This window comes from Elephas maximus, chromosome 4 (assembly GCF_024166365.1).
Source record: "Elephas maximus indicus isolate mEleMax1 chromosome 4, mEleMax1 primary haplotype, whole genome shotgun sequence".
Taxonomy (NCBI): domain Eukaryota; kingdom Metazoa; phylum Chordata; class Mammalia; order Proboscidea; family Elephantidae; genus Elephas; species Elephas maximus.
The window spans coordinates 176221969-176237811 of NC_064822.1; the positions used below are offsets into that span (position 1 = coordinate 176221969).

A 15843-nucleotide genomic window follows, 5' to 3' on the forward strand; every position below is an offset into this window, starting at 1 on the left:
CTTTCAGAGAAGAGTTAACACCACTACTACTAAAGGTATTTCAGAGCATAGAGGAAGATGGAATACTCCCAAATTCATTCTGTGAAACCACCATATCCATGATACCAAAACCAGGTAAAGACACCACAAAAAAAAAAAAAGAAAATTGCAGATCAATATCTCTCACAAACTTAGACACAAAAATCCTCAACAAAATTCTAGGCAATAAAATTCAACAACATATCACAAAAATAATTCGCTACGACCATGTGGGATTCATACCAGGTATGCAGGGATGGTTCAACATTAGAAAAGCAATCGAGGTAATCTATCACATAAATAAAACAAAAGATAAGAACCACATGATCTTATCAATTGATGCAGAAGAGGCATTTGACAAAGTCCAACATCCATTCATGATAAAAAAAAAAAAAAAAACTCTCATCAAAATAGGAATAGAAGGAAAATTCCTCAACATGATCAAGTGCGTTTATACAAAGCCGACAGCCAACATCGTCCTCAAAGGAGAAAGACTGAAAACATTCCCCTTGAAAACAGGAAATAGACAAGGATGTCCCTTATCACCACTCTTATTCAACATTGTGCTGGAGGTCCTAGCCAGACCTATTAGGCTAGATAAAGAAATAAAGGGCATCCGAATTGGCAAAGAAGAAGTAAAAGTATCTCTGTTTCCAGATGACATGACTTTATACACAGAAAAACCTAAAGAATCCTCAAGAAAACTACTGAAACTAATAGAAGAGTTCAGTAGAGTATCGGTATACAAGATAAACATATAAAAATTAGTTGGATTCCTCTACACTCTAACAAAGGGAGCACTGAAGAGGAAATCACCAAATCAATACCATTTACAATAGCCCCCAAGAAGATAAAATACTTAGGAATGAATCTAACCTGAGATGTAAAAGACCTATACAAAGAAAACTATAAGACATTACTGCAAAAAACCAAGAGAGACCTACAAACATACCTTGTTCATGGATAGGAAGACTCAACATCGTAAAAATGTCCATTCTACCCAAAGTGATCTATAGATACAATGCAATCCCAATCCAAATACCAGTGACATTTTTTAATGAGATGGAGAAACAAATCACCAACTTCATATGTAAGAAAAAGAGGCTCTGGATAAGTAAAGCATTACTGAAAAAGAAGAACAAAGTGGGAGGCCTCACACTACCTGATTTTAGAACATATTATACTGCCACAGTAGTCAAAACAGCCTGGTACTGGTACAACAATAGATACATAGACCAATGGAAGAGACATGCACAAAAACTAACTCAAAATGGATCAAAGACTTAAATATAAAATCTAAAATGATAAAGATCATGGAAGAAAAAACAGGGGCAATGCTAGGAGCCATAATAAATGGCATAAACAGTATACAAAACATTACTAACAATGTACAAGCACCAGAAGAGAAATCAGATAATTGGGAGCTCCTAAAAGTCCAACACCTATGCTCATCCAAAGATTTCACCAAAAGAGTAAAAAGATTGCCTACAGACCGAGAAAATTTTTTAGCTATGACATTTCTGATCAGGGTCTGATCTCTAAACTCTACATGATACTGCAAAAACTCAATAACAAAAAGACAAATAACACAATTAAAAAATGGGCAAAGAATATGAACAGGCACTTTACTAAAGAAGGCATTCAGGCTGGTAACTGATATATGAGGAAATGCTCATGATCAGTAGCCATTAGAGAAATACAAATCAAAACTACGAGGAGATTCCATCTCACCCCCAACAAAGTTGGCATTAATCCAAAAAACATAAAATAATAAATGTTGGAGAGGTTGTGGAGAGACTGGAACACTTATGCACTGCTGGTGGGAATGTAAAATGGTACTACCACTTTGGAAATTGATTTGGCACTTCCTTAGAAAGCTAGAGATAGAACTACCATATGACCCAGCAATTCCACTCCTTGAAATATGCCCTAAAGAAATAAAAGCCTTCACAGGAACAGATATATGCACACCCATGTTCATTGCAGCACTGTTTACAATAGCAAAAAGATGGAAGCAAGGTGCCCATCAACAGATGAATGGATAAATTATGGTACGTTAACACAATGGAATACTACACGATTAAGAACAATGATGAATCTGTGAAACATTTCATTACATGGAGGAATCTGGAAGACATTATGCTGAGTGAAATTAGTCAGTTGCAAAAGGACAAATATTGTATAAGACCACTATTATAAGAAGTCTAGACAAAGTTTAAACACAGAAGAAAATGTTCTTTGATGGTTACGAGGGTGGGGAGGGAGGGAGAAGGATATTCACTAACTAGATAGTTCGTTTTTTTTTTAAATAGTAGACAAAAAATTATTTTAGGTGACGGGAAGGGCAACACAGAACACAGGGGAAGTTGGTATAACTGAACTAAACCAAAAGCAAAGAAGTTTCTTGAACACAACCAAACACTTTAAAGGCCAGAGTAGCAGGGATGGTGGTCTGGGGACCATGGTTTCAGGGGGTATCTGGGTCCATTGGCATAACAAAATGTACTAAGGAAACGTTCTGCATTCCACTTTGGTGAGAGGTGTCTGGGGTCTTGAGTGCTAGGAAGTGGCCATCTAAGATGCATCGCTTGGTCTTAAACTACCTGGAGCAAAGGAGAGGGAAGAACACCAAAGACGTATGGTAAAGATGAGCCCAAGGGACAGAAAAGGGCTCATAAACCAGAGACTCCATCAGCCTGAGAACAGAAGAACTAGAGGATGCCTAGCTACCAACGATCACTGCCCTGATTGGGAACATGACAGAGAATCCTTGATGGAGCAGGAAAACAGTGGGATGCACATCTGAAATTCTCGTAAAAAGACCAGGCTTAATGGTCTGACTGAGACTGTAGGGACCCTGACAGTCATGGTCCCCAGATCCTTTGTTAGACCAGGATTGGAACCATTCCAGAAGCCAACTCTACAGACAGGGATTGGATTGGACTATAAGACAATGATACTGGTGAGGAGTGAGCTTTTTGGCTCGAGTGGACACTTGAGTCTATGTGGGCAACTCCTGTCTGGTGGCAAGATGAAAATGCAGAGGGGGACAGGAGCTGGTTGAATGGGCACGGGGAATACAGGGTGGAGAGGAGGAATGTGCTATCTAATTAGGAGAAGAGCAACTGGGAGTACATGGCAAGGTGTGTATAACTTTTTGTATGAGAGACTGACTTCATTTGTAAGCTTTCACCTAAAGCAAAATAAATAAATTCAAAAAAAATTTTAACTGAACTTTAAAAACTGTGTAGATGCCTGTTAAGGATTGAATTGTGTCCCCCAAAATGATAAGTTGAAATCTGAACGCCTGTATCTGTGAGTGTGAACTTGCTTGGTTAGGGTGTCTGAAGATGACATCAGTAGGTTAACATAAGGTCATACTGGATTAGGGTGGGTCCCAATCCAATAAGTATGCTGTCCTCATAAAAGAGGAGAAACACATAGACACAATCAGAGAGGTGAAAGGCATGTGAACAGAGAGGCAGAGACTGGAGTGATGCATCTACAAGCCAATGAAGGCCCAGGATCGCTGGCCATCACCAGAAACCAGGAGAGAGGCATGCAAGAGACTCTGCCCCACAGCCCTCAGGAGGAATCAACATGACTCTCAGCCTCATGTAGGACTCTTAGGCTCTAAGACTACTGTCATGGATGGAATTGTATCCCTTGAAAACATGTGTCAACTTGGCTAGGCCATGATTCCCAGTATTGTGTGATTGTCCAGCATTTTGTCATCTGATGTGATTTTCCTATGTGTTGTAAATCCTACCTCTATGATGTTAATGAGGTGGGATTAGAGGCAGTTATGTTAATGAGTCAGGACTCAATCTACAAGATTAGGTTGTGTTTTAAAGCCAATTTCTTTTGAGATATAAAAGAGAGAAGCCAGGAGAGAGACAAGGGGACCTTATACCACCAAAAAAAGAAGTGCCAGGAGCTGAGTACACACTTCGAACCTGGGGTTCCTGCACTGAGAAGCTCCTAGACGAGGGGAAGATTGATGACGAGGACCTTCCTCCAGAGCTGACAGAGACAGAAAGCCTTCCTCTGGAGCTGGTGCCCTGAATTCAGACTTCTTGCCTCCTAGACTATGAGAGAATAAATTATAGTTCGTTAAAGCCATCCACTTGTGGTATTTCTGTTATGGCAGCACTAGATAACTAAGACAGCTCTGATACAAAAAATTTCTTATAAGCCACCCAGTTTGTGATACTTTGATATAGCAGCCCTAAGAAAGCATTACAATGTTTATGGGTGAAAAAAATGCTTTTTAATTATTCTATTTGTCTTAGACTTTTATCTTATTTGTTTATATTTCTACATTCATAATTTTATTCTGTGGTGTGTGTGTCTTTTTCTCCACAAAAATAGTCTGTGGAATGCAATGAGGAAAAGAGAAGAGAGAGAGAATATAGTGGAGGATAGACGAAGAGACGAAAAAAAATAGAACTTCCCTTTTCAAATAATTTCTGAAAATTCCAAATTAAATCATTGAGCACAACATACTCTATTTTTAAAAGTACATAATTTTCACACAATTCTCAGTTAAAAAGCAGGGCAGTTCAAGGACACAGTGGGCAGGGAACAGTGCAAAGAATGCACAAGACATTGGAGAGACAGAAAAAGGAATCAAAGGAAGAAGCCATCAGAGAGAAAGTCACGGCAAATACAACTGAGAAGAGAGAGAAAAGGAGAAGCAGAGGCAGATACAGAAAAGCATGAAGAGGATCAAAGTATATTAATGTGTGCTGCAATATAGGACACAGAAGGTTGATATGAACTACAGGCATTACAGTATTAAAATTTAACACATTCTCCAAAAGAAAATGTAATGACTTTTTCCACTATTCGCCCTCTACTTTATTCATGGGATAGAGCTTCTATGCTAATTTTTATAATATGGAGTTGTTTATATAAAGGGGATATGAACGTCGGCCCAAATTTGGCTTCTGTTACTACACCTTTCTGCTTCAAAATCCATTGTCAAAGCTGAAACAAAACCTGTTTCTTTGTCGAGTGTTATGGTGAAATTATCTCCTGAAGATGGTATGGACATAAACTGGATTGCAGAAGAAAGTACTTTGAAAAGATCTCTGAACTAAGATAACTGGCTCATTTCATTATGATAGTCAATAATGTGTAAACTTACCCAAGAATCTCAAGGAGAGAACACTTAATCTTTCCCCAGGCATCAGGACGTAGGGATAGAAGGTTTTTTGCTAAGTGTTTCTTCAGCTGTTGTTTTCCTGTCCCACCAGCTTAGAGAGATTATTCAATCAATTGCTCTAAATGTTTGGATTTTTGGTCTCTACTGATGCTGATGGCTGGGTTATATTTTAACTCTAAGGTATTAGGGAAAGTTGGCATTCAGTGTTGGGAACTTCTGTCCACTCATTCTCACAGTTTTCACTATGTACGGCTAACGGCCAAAGCTGGGCCTCTGAAGCAGATGAAATTTGATGTGTTGCTTCTTCTCTTGCCTATTCTCAAGCCAACCCTATGGGTCAAGCTCCTAGGCTTCTATATTGTACCTGCACAATTGTACTGAAAAGGAAATATAGGACCAGACTGAGGAAATATTTTTGACAATTTATTGTTAAATAGAAGTTTATAAAGTTTGTGTATATTCTGATGCTTGAACCAGGGGCTTTTCCACTTGCTTGCTCCTAAAATCTCCAGACAACTTCTTGCTCTGGAATTTTAACTACCCTGCCTGACAAATTCCTCAACTACATTTTGTATGCTTACTAAGGAGATAATAAGCTAAACAGATTAATTAATTAACTATTCCTCTTTTATTTTCTTTGTTTAGGTGTCTGTCAAGGAGTTGTACAATATGTACCTGCTTCAAGTTACCGGAACTATCTTATAGCTTAATTATGGTTTTAAGTGACCACTTCTATAATAGAGGAATAACCTCCTATAAACAGATGCTCCTAAATGGAATGCCTATGAACTCTGCACAAAATACATAAGAACAACTACCTGATGGCTCTGTATAGTGAACAAAAGCAGGCAAATTTGAACTGAAGCCATAACTGGGGAAGCAACCAGCATGAATGAGTTTTCAGAAAGCAGTGTATACTTAGATCTGAGTTACTATCCACTGCAAGCTAGAATGTGTCTTCAGTGTGAGTCTAAGCAAATTAAATGCCTGCTAAAACCAATCTATAAACACTGTGTAGATAGGTAGAACAGAATCTAGTCTCCATGATGTAACATTCACGATGTCCAGGGCTTTCTCAACATACAAAGTGACAGGAAAATATGACTCATTTATGCAGGAAAAGAAAACCTACAGAAGTCAATTATCAGACAATGACTTTAAAACTGCTGTTATAACTACGTAGAATCATTGTTATTGTTGTTAGGTGCCATTGAGTGTATTTCAACTCTTAGTGACCCTACATGACAGAGTAAATCTGCCCCATAAGGTTTCCAAGGATGTGATCTTTATGGGAGCAGATCACAGGTCTTTCTCCCACAGAGTTGCTGGGTGGGTTCCTACTGCCAACCTTTCTTTAGCAGCCAAGCGCTTAACTGTTGCACAAAGAAGTCTCCTTATATTGAATTACGTAAAGGGAATGTGCTTGTAATGGATAAAAAGATGAAATCTCAACAGATAAATAACAATACAAAACAATAAAAATTTTGGTACTTTTCAACACGGTAGAACTCTCACCTTCCTTATGAGAGACCCAGACCACGCACCTCATGTACAGTGACCGTCTGTCTGTCAGTGGAGGCTTGCATGTTGCTGTCATGCTGAACAGGCTTTAGTGGAACTTCCAGCCTAACATGGACTAGGAAGAAAGGGCTGGTGATCTGAAAATTAACCAGTGAAAGCCCTGTGGATCACAACAGTTCAATGGAACAGGATTGTACTGTGTTTCATTCCATTGTGCGTGGAGTCACCATGAGTTGGGGGCCAACTCAAAGGCAGTGAACAATAGTTTTCCTTCAATTGATTTACTAGCAAAATGGACATGATAAAAGCAAGAATCAGTAAACTTTAAAATAAATCAACAGGAATCATCTAATCAGAGGAAGAGAGAGAAAACAAGATTGAAAGAAAAGAAAAACAGCATCAGGACCCTATAGGCAAATTAGAAAAGTCTAACATACATCTACTGGATTCCCAAAGAGAGATAAAAAAGAGAATGAGACAGAAACGTATTTGAAGAAATACTAGCCAAGCAGTGTGAGCTCAGATCTGAATTGCTACCAACCATAATAAGCAAGAAAATGCCTACAGTGTCATACCTATTTTGGTGAAAAAGACATCAACTTACAGATCAACTTATAGTTTGGTAAAAAGACATCAACTTACAGATCAAAGAAGTTCTGTGAACCTCAAGCAGAATAAACACAAAGGAAACCACATGAGGGATAAAAGTGTATAATACACAGATAAAACAAATGGCAAAATAGCAGAAGTTCTTCCTGATTGGTAATTACATACACCGTACCACTGAGCTGATTCTGGCTCATAGATCCTATAGGACAGAGGAGAACTGCCCCACAGAGTTTCCAAGGAATGGCTGGTGTATTGGAACTGTCAACGTTTTGGTTAACAATTGAGCTCTTAACCTCTGAGACACCACAGCCCCAATTACATACAAGGGAATTTTATTCAGCCATAAAGAGAAATGAAGTTGTAATACATGCTACGACATGGATGAACCTTGAAATCATTGGGCTAAGTGAAGTATCAGACACAAAAGAACAAATGTATGATTTCACTTATAAGAAATATCTAGAATAGGCAAATGCATAGAGACAGGGGTTATGGAGAGGGGGAGAAATCAGGAGTTATCACTTAACGGGTACTGAGCTTCTGCTTCAGGTGACAAAAAATTTTGTAGGCGGATGCGGTGGTGGTTGCACAACATTGTGAATGTAATTAATGTCACTGAATTGTACACTTAAAAATGGTTAGAGTGGTAAGTTTTGGGTTATATATATTTTACTACAATAAAACTTTTAAAAGATCAATAAATCAAGTAAAAATGTAGTATAAAAAATCAGTCAAAAAGAAGGCAGCAAAAAGAGACAGAGGAACAAAAAGAAGAGACATACAGAAAACAAATAATAAGAAAACAAAATATAGACATATCAAAATTATGTTAAATGTTAATGGGCCCAATTAAAAAGTGTACATTACCAAAATGAACTGAAAACGGACATCTAACAGTACGATGTATATAAAGAATACACTTGACGTATATAAACACTGATAGGTTAAGAATAAATGAATGTGAAAAGATAAACTAATGCAAATAGTAAGCATAAAAAGACAGAAGTAGGTATATTAATATCAAATAAAAGAGAATTTAGGACAAAGAGCACTATCGAAGGTAAAGAGGAACATTTCATAATGATGAAGGGTCAATTCCTCAGGAAGAAATTACCTTTGGAAATGTTATATGCATAATAATAGACCTTCAAGATGTGTGATGCAAAAATTGACAAAACAAAAGGGAGAAATGAAAAATTCTATAAACACAGCAAGAAATTTTGACATCCCTTACTCAGCAATGGATAGAATAATGAAGAGAGGATCTCAACATTATTCACCACCTTGACCTAACTGATATTTAGAGAACACTAGACTCAATGACTGAAGAATACACATTCATTTCAAGATCACATGGTACATTCATCAAGATTGATGATATTTTGGGCCATACGGCAAGTCTCAATAAGCTTAAAAGATTAAAATTACCCAGAATACTTCTCTGACCATGGTACAAGTCAGTAACAATGAAAGAGCTAGGAAAACCAAAAACATTTGGAGATTAAACCACACATTTTAAAATATTTTATGGGTCAAAGAAGAAATCAAAAAGGAAACTAGAAAATAACTTGAATTAAATAATAGTGTAAACACAATATATCAAAATCTGTGTGATGCATTTAAGGGAGTGCTTAGAGAAATATTTATGGTGCTATACGCTTATATTAAGGAAGAAGTAATATCTAAAATCTATGTCTTAAGGCACCACCTTAATAAACTAGAAAAAGGAAAGCAAAGTAAAGCAGAAGTAAGTAGAGGGAAAAAAACTGTAGGGTTTAAGAACAAATATCAGAAAAATAGATAACAGAGAAACAATAGGGAAAAATAATAGAGTCAAAAATTGTATCTTTGAAGAGATCCATAAAATGTATAAACTCCTTGCTACACTGAGCAATAAAGAAAAAAAAATCCAAAAAGAAAGTGGGGTATCATGATAGATTTTGCAGACGTCAAAGGTTAGTAAGGAAACATTACATACAACTTTATGCCAACAAATGTGACGACTTAGACGAAATGGCAAATCTCATTAAAAATACAATTTACTCAAACGACACAAGATGGAATGGAAATCTTGAATAGACATAAATCTATTGAAAATAAAATAAGTGATTAAAAAAATCTTTCCAGTAAGAAAATTCCATGTTCAATTTCACTGATAAATTATATCAAACATTAAGTGAAGAAATAACACCAATCTTAAAGTAATTTAAAAAATAGAAGAGGAATGGATAGTTTCCCATTTGTTTCATAAGACTAGCATAACAATACCAAATACTGGTGAGGATATTATGAAGAAGAAGGAAAAGGAAGAGGAGGAGGACAAAATGGGGAGGGAGAAATGAGATGGACAAGAAAAAGAAGGAGGAGGAGGGGACGAGGACTAGAAGAAGGACGGAGAAAAAGCAGTAGAACCACCACAAGGACAAGAATAAGAAGGAGGAATAATATTACAAACTGATATAGCCCATGACCTCACGGGCAAAAGCTCATAGCCAACAAAATGAATGAAACAATATCTAAAAAGGATAATATCTCATGATGAAGTTCTCCCAGAAATTCAGTGTTCAGAGTAATATTTGAAAATCAATTAATTCAACATTAACAGAAAAAAACAAAACCTTTTTATCATTTTAACAAATGCAGCAAAAGCATTTGACAAAATTCAACACCCTTTCATGGGTTGGGGGGAGGAATACCTCAAACTAGTAATAGTAGGAAACTGATAAAGGGCATATACAAAAAGAACAACAAAAATAAAACCATAGCTAACATCACAATTAATGGTGAAATATAGATGCTTTTTTATATTCTACTGGGTAGGTAGGTACTCTATGAGAATAGAATAATAAGAATATTCTATTCTAGACTGCTGTGACAGCAACAGGGCCCTGAGGTGCCCGGTGGACTCACTAGATCGGATCCTGACGGAGTCACTACCCAAACGTGGAATAGTGGATCTGAAAACTATGGCAGCTCCGCCTATGTTGGCGCTGGCGGCTACACAGTCCCCGGGGGGGGGGGGGCTTTGGGTTGCCCACACCTACTCAAGCTGAAAAGAAATCAAGAGCCCGAGCCCAGCACATTGTACTCTGTACCATATCCCGGCTGCTTTCTGCCACCCTGGTTGACAAAGTGTTCAAAATTGGCAATGTTGAGATTTCACAGGTCGCTATCTTGGGGATAATCAGACATGCAGAAAAGGCACCAACCAACATTGCTTACATATAGATGACATGACAGCTGCACCTATGGATGTTTGCCAGTGGGTTGACACAGATGACCCAAGTGGTAAAAACGCTGTGGTTCCTCCAGAAACATATGTGAAAGTGGCCAGCCGCCTGAGATCTACTCAGAACAAAAAAGCCTGGTAACCTTCAAAACCATGCCCCTGGAGAATATGAATGAGTTCATCACACATATCCTGGAAGCAGTCAATGCACACATGATGCTAAGCAAGTCTAACAACCAGCCTTCAGTAGGGAGAGCACCTATCAGCAATCCAGGAATGGGTGAAGCAGGGAGCTTTGGTGAGAATAGCTTCATTCCTGTAAATGGCCTCACTGTAGCCCAAAACCAGGTGCTGAATTTGATCAAAGCTTGCCTAAGACCTGAAGGATTGAACTTTGATGATCTCAAGACTCAGCTCCAGTACATGAGTGCAGTCTCAATCAAGCAAGCTGTGGATTTTCTTAGCAACGAGGGACATACCTATTCCACTGTGGATAATGACTATTTTAAGTCCACAGACGGAGAATAACTGGACCTAACTGGGGATCTAAGATATCTCCTAGCTGAATCTATTTTCACAATCTCCAGCTATGCAGATGTTTGGTCATTTGACTTCTAGGAAGTAGGCTTCATCTATGAAAAGTCTCAGCTAACATCCTTTTGAAACTTACCGTTCATTATTATTTTTGGTTTTTGAAGCTCAGGGAAGGATGGGCAGTTGACAGGGATGTAAACCAAGGTGGAATTTCTTGGAAAGGTTACAGATAAGCTCGTTAAACATCAGGATAGATGGAATTGGGAGAGGGACACTACCAAAAGAATTAGGCAGTAATACTAAATAAATGCTCGCTTGGGAGCTCCTCTTCCTAAATATTTCTTGATGAGAGAAAATGAACAGGACTAGAGTCAGCTGGCACAGAGCTAGCCGAGACACCTACTAACCTCTGCCTGTTTTTTGTTTCCCACTTTGGTCATGTGGAATTATTTTCAGAATCGCACTTTCCTTTGGCCTCTTGTCCTGACTCCTGCTGAAAGCGTGTTGTATGGATGTGAGGTTCTGGAGTGACGGCCCAGCAGGGCAAAGGAGAGGAAGAAATGTTACTGTGCTTTGTACTAGATAAGTGCATCCATATGTTTAATAAAACAGTTCTTATTGCAGTAACTTGTGGAAATATTTTTGTTTTTCTTTTTAAGCTGGTGTAATTATCATCTGAGGCAGCGTAGCATAGTTAAGACTTGGCTTTGAATCCTGCCTTTCCCCGTTTTGAGTTGGAATCTTCAGCAAGCTACGTCAGATCTGAGAACCTCCGTTTCCTCACTTATTAAGAGAGAACAATGTTATTTCTTCATAGGCTTGTTGTGAAGATTGATTTAAATAGTCTGTAAGGTATCTAGTGTTGCCATCAACCTTGAACCCTTAGCAGTATGTGATCATGTAAATGAGTCGAATATCTACCATTTGAATTCAAGATGAGACTTTCCAAAGGCCTATGGCTATTTTTTTGGCCAACTTGATCAGCTCTGTTTCTTATGGGAGAGGAAACTGGTTCAAAGATGTTTTTGACAACTCCAGAAGGTAAGTAAGGCCTTATGAAAGAACCAGTTCTGAGATAGGTTTATAAAATAACATGCAAATAAGAATTCTAAAAAAAAAGAATATTCTCTTCTATAATAATAGAAACAAGGCAAGGATGCTTGCGCTTATCACTTACATTCAGCTTTGTACAAGAGGTCCTAGACAGGGCAATAGACACAAATACATAAAATTTTAAAAGGGTATAAAGATTTGGAAAGAAGAAAAACTGCCTCTACGTGCAGAAGACATGGTTGTTTACATATAAAATCCAAAGAACTTATCAAAATAACTATGAGAGCTAAAAAAGTTAGCCAGGTTGCAGGATACAGGTTGAACTAATAAAATTCAATTGTACTTTGATGTTCTAAAAACATAAAATGGATTAAAAAATCAAAACTTAACCCCATTTACGCTAGCACCCAAAGCATAAATTATTTGTTGTTGCTGTTGTTAGGTGGAGTTGAGCTGGGTCTGACTTATAGCCACCCTATAGGACAGAGTAGAACTGCCCTGTAGGGTTTCCAAGGCACAGCATGTGGTTTTGAACAGCAGATCTTTTGGTTAGCAGCCGAGCTTGTGACCATTAGGTCACCAGGGCTCCCACAAATCATTTAGGAATAATTTAATTAAAAAGGTGCAAGACCTCTCTACGTTGCTGAGAGAAATGAAAGAAGACCCGAGTAAGTGGAGAGATATGCAATGTTCACAGATTGAAAGACTCAATTTATAAAGATGTTAATTTTCCCCAGAATTAATCTATAAATTATTTAACCCCAATCAAAACTGATACACTAATTCTGAAGATTTAGTGGAAATATAAATGGCCTAAGATGGCCATGTTATTTTGGAGGAAAAAAATAAATAAAAACATTGCAGCACTTATACTGACTGATTTCAAAATTGATTATAACCCTACAGCAAAAAAGTCAGTGTGGAATTGGTGTAAGCATAGACATATGGATCAATGTAATAGAACTGAGTCCAGAAATAGACTGACAGAAATATTTTCCACAAAGATGCCAAGTCATTTTAATGAGCAAAGGAAAGACTTTGCAACAAACGGAGCTAATTTTTTTCCATGCAAAAAAAGATGGATCATAAGCCTAAATGTAAAATTAAAAATACATTATTTCCAGGAGAAAATCTTCATACCTTAGCCCAGCCCAGTGCCGTCAATCAGGCAAATAATTCCTTAAGATATAACAAATACGACCTATTAAAAGAAAAATACTGATGAATTGGCTTTTTTCAAAATTAAAAGCCTTTACTCTGTGAAAGACTTTTTTAAGTGAAAGAAAGACAAGCCGCAGAATAGAAAAAGTTTTATATATATATAACTTTTTCTCAAGTATCAAGAATTCAGAAAGGACTCTTAGAACTTAATAATAAGAAGGCAAAAATAAAATAAAATGGGTAAGAGATTTGAAAAGACACTGTCCCAAATTCATATATAAATAACCAGCAGGTACCTGAAGATGAGCTCAATATTATTTGTTATTAGGTGTTATGGATTTAACTATGTCCCCCCAAAAATGTGTTGTAAATTCTAACCTCTATGCTTGTGGTTATAATCCTCTCTGGGAATGAGTTGTCTTTGTTATGTTAATGAGGCAGGATTAGTGTAGGGTGTATGTGATAGTTAAGATTGTGTGTCAACTTGGCTGGGCCATGGTTCTCAGTCTTCTGGCAGCTGTATAAAGTTGTGATCACTTCCATGTTGAAATCTGATATGTGATCTCTCCAGTGATGGAATCTGCTTAGTGGTACTGCTGGGAGCTGGGCCTGTGGCAGCTTACCACCCCCTTAGCCTTCATCTCTCCACCCTCCACCACCTACTTCCTTCCTGCTCGCCTTGCCAAGCCTTTTGGCTCATTCTGGATCCTGCAGCTGCCTCTTGTTCATCTGACCCCCAGTTCTTGGGACTTGAGCTAGCAGCTTACCTGCCAATCTTGGGTTCGCCAGCTCCTGCAGATACGTAAATCAAGAGAAGCCTTGCAGTCTTGCCTGCTGATCTTAGATTAGTCAACCTTTGCAGCTTGTGAGCAAGAGCCCTGCTCACCGACCTGTGGATCTTGGGCTCACCATCCCCTGCAGCTATGTGAATCAGAAGAAGCCCCTATCCCGATTCACAGACTTGAGAAGTCACAGTCTCTGCAATTGTGTGAGTTGGTTCCTTTATATAAATCTCTCTCTATGTGTGTGTGTATATATATACTTATTTATGCTCTTTACTGGTTCTGCTTCTATAGAAAACCCAGCCTAAGAGTGTATCTTCAGTCAATGTCTTACAAGATACAAAAAGAGATGAAACAAAGCAGCACAGAGACAGAAGGGGTAAGCTACATGCCAAGACACACAGAGATCTCCAAGGAACCAAGAAGGAGAAGCTGAAGAGAAAGGGCCTTCCTCCAGAGCCTACAGAGAGCCATCCCCTAGAGCCAGGACTCCAAATTCAGACTTTTAGCCTCCTACTATCATTAATGCATTTGTTAATATGAAGAAGAACAGGACATCAGAATTGGGTTTGGTAAACAATATCACAAAACAATATGTGTACTAATTGTTTAATGAGAAACTGGTTTGTTCTGTAAACCTTCATTTAAAGTACAATAGGAAAAAAAAAAAGTCCAGGGCAGGCTGCACAACTGTCTTCAATATTCATCAGGTGGCATCATTAAAGTCACAGCTCCTAGGAGAATGATTGCTTACAGAAGTCCTCCTTCAACATTAGCCTTCCCCTTGGTGGGGGGACAGTGCCACCCCGTGTTCAGACAAGCAAAACCACCAAGTAATGAGCTGTTTCTTTGGTTCCTCATGTTCCTATTGTGCAGGCAACGTCTATATTTCTTATCTGTGGTTGTGAAGGCTTCCGTGGCTGTCAATGTCCTTAAGAGGGACATGGAGAGGCTTTTCATGTCAAGGGGAAGGTGGCATAAAATGAAACTGGGCAGGCCAGCAGAGGCAGTGAGATGCAAGCTAAGGTGAGGCCTATAGGAATCTGTACCTCACAGGCAGTCACCATTCATCCGTCAGGGGAGGCTTCACTGAACAGATTTCAGTAGAGCTTCCAGATTAAGATGGACTAGGAAGAAAGGCCTGGTAATCTACTTCTGAAAATCAGCCAATGAAAACTGGAGAAAAATAATTTTTCATTACTACATCTGACTTACAAAAGCAGCCACTGTCTTGGCTCGAGGCTTATAATACTCTGACAACTTAAGTCCCGTAGATATTTCACCTTTATAGTTTTAAACAGTGTGCAATAGGAGAGATTTAAAAAACCACCATGGTGATCACTGGGAAATTCTTCTCAGTACAATTTTATAAAAAGTTTGGATGTAACATTTATTTATTTGCTTATTACTTATTTATTTTATAGTACATTAAGTGAAAGTTTACAGCTCAAGTTAATTCCTCATATAAAAACTTACGCACATATTGTTATGTGACACTAATTGCAATCCCTATAATGTGACAGCACACTCCCCCTTTCCATCCCGGGTTTCCCATGTCCATCCAACCAGCTTCTGTCCCTTTCTGACTTCTTATCCTGCCTCCGGGCAGGAGCTGCCCATTGGGTCTCGTATACCTGCTTGAACTAAGAAGCACACTCTTCGCAAGTGGTATTTTATGTTTCATAGTCCAGTCTAATCTTTGGCTTTGGGAATGGTATTAGTTCTGGGTTAACAGAACATCCAGGGGCCATGGCTTCAGGGGTTCCTCC

The 15843-nt window shown here is 38.3% G+C and overlaps 1 pseudogene; it reads left to right on the forward strand.

The window, feature by feature from the left end:
• The window catches only part of LOC126076482 (replication protein A 32 kDa subunit-like), a 70370-nt pseudogene extending 59298 nt beyond the window's left edge, over positions 1-11072 (forward strand).
• Positions 11073-15843: the final 4771 nt, after the last annotated feature.